This window comes from Python bivittatus, unplaced genomic scaffold (genome assembly GCF_059951505.1).
Source record: "Python bivittatus isolate LINGU-HERP-01145 unplaced genomic scaffold, Pbiv_v1 ctg000200_np1212, whole genome shotgun sequence".
NCBI lineage: Eukaryota > Metazoa > Chordata > Lepidosauria > Squamata > Pythonidae > Python > Python bivittatus.
This window is the reverse complement of record NW_028277040.1, coordinates 14428916-14430440: the sequence shown is the minus strand read 5'-3', so window position 1 is coordinate 14430440 and position 1525 is coordinate 14428916. Positions and strand designations below refer to the sequence as shown.

At 34.6% G+C, this 1525-nt stretch overlaps 1 pseudogene; it reads right to left on the bottom strand.

The window, feature by feature from the left end:
* Positions 1–423: 423 nt before the first annotated feature.
* On the bottom strand, positions 424–522 carry LOC112541669 (U2 spliceosomal RNA; annotated as a pseudogene).
* Between the last annotated feature and the right edge of the window lie 1003 nt (positions 523–1525).

The window sequence follows — 1525 nt, the reverse complement described above, 5'->3', positions numbered from 1 at the left end:
GGTTGCATGGTGCTTTACAGTTAAGTTCATTCAGCAAGCCATATCAAGGTTTATTTGTGTAAACAGAGAATATAAATAATTTTTTAATTTTCAGCACATTTACAAAGAAGTCCCTTGATACTGAATTTTCAAGATAGTCCACAGTGGGAAAGGTGCATTAACAAAACAGAGCCCTGAAGGCTTTGTAGACTTATGTTTCATTTTTAAAAAAGGAAGTGGGTGTAAGAGAAACATCATTATTATTCAAAACAGTACTGCAAGTACTCAAGATTTCATGAGTTTGAAGATATGTAGAGTAGACATCCATTAGATTACGTATAGCATATAGGACTGGAGAACACATAGACATTTATGCATTTGTATCACTTCCTTTCATTTATGTTTATACTGACTTCCTTTGTTAGCTTTATAGCCTACCTTTCCTTGGGGTAATACATAATACCTTTCTTCCAGATTTATTCTCATAACAACTCTGTCAGAGAAATACTACACTTGATCTTAGCCAAAAGGCTGAGAAGCAATAGTAACTTTCCCATCCAGGATTGGATGGTATAATCATTTGTAGAAACATGCGACTTACTAAATGCTGCTAATGAGCATACAATTTATTATTATTATTATTATTATTATTATTATTATTATTATTATTATTTTGCTGATATCATTTTTCCATAATTTCAGTTGGCATTCTCATGTAGGATTTAAACACGAAGGTCCTCACATTTTCTAATTTGCTATAGTACTTAAGTTTGCAGCATCCATTATCCTAACAGAGAGATGTGTGCACAACAGTGAACTGCTTGGAGGATAGTAGTTGTATGCTTAGGAGTATCCACAAGGTACAGTCAAAAAAGTCAAGATGACAGCCACCAGGTGAGATAGAAGTTACACCTGTTTTTTATGTCCATCACACACATCATGTGTGATGCCGTACCCCGTGGATACCCTGCATGTACTGGATTAATGTTGTGCAGATATATATCTAGGCATTACCCCAACTAATAGATGGCCAATAGAAAGATTTATGACTTGGAGGGATCATCACAGAGAAAGCTACATTTGGATGGACATGGATTGCTGAAGGGATGAATGTCCTTAACCTTTTATGTAGCTTTTTGTTCTTGGTCAGTACAGTGAACACCACATTTCTGAAATTTAACTTCAACTGTTTCCTTTCAGAGAAGGTATAATTATAAAAGTTTTACAAGTAAAGAAGGGCACAGGGAAAAAAACAACCACCACGGAGCAAAGTGGGGGGGGTAGGGGGAGAGAAACACAGTCCATCATTTTGCAGCCAAATGATGAAAACCAAGAGAGAGATGCAACTGGGCAGGAAACAATGATATTAACCAGCAAAGGGAGAGTTATATTTTCCAGAATAAGATTTTTTTTAAAAAACAAAAACTAAGCTTTTTAGTTTTGCAAAAAAAACAAAACTTTTTTTTTTAAAGCAGCATTAGGAAAAATACCTAATGACCAAAAAAAAAAAAAATGGGAATAAAGGAAACCTATTGACACACAGAAA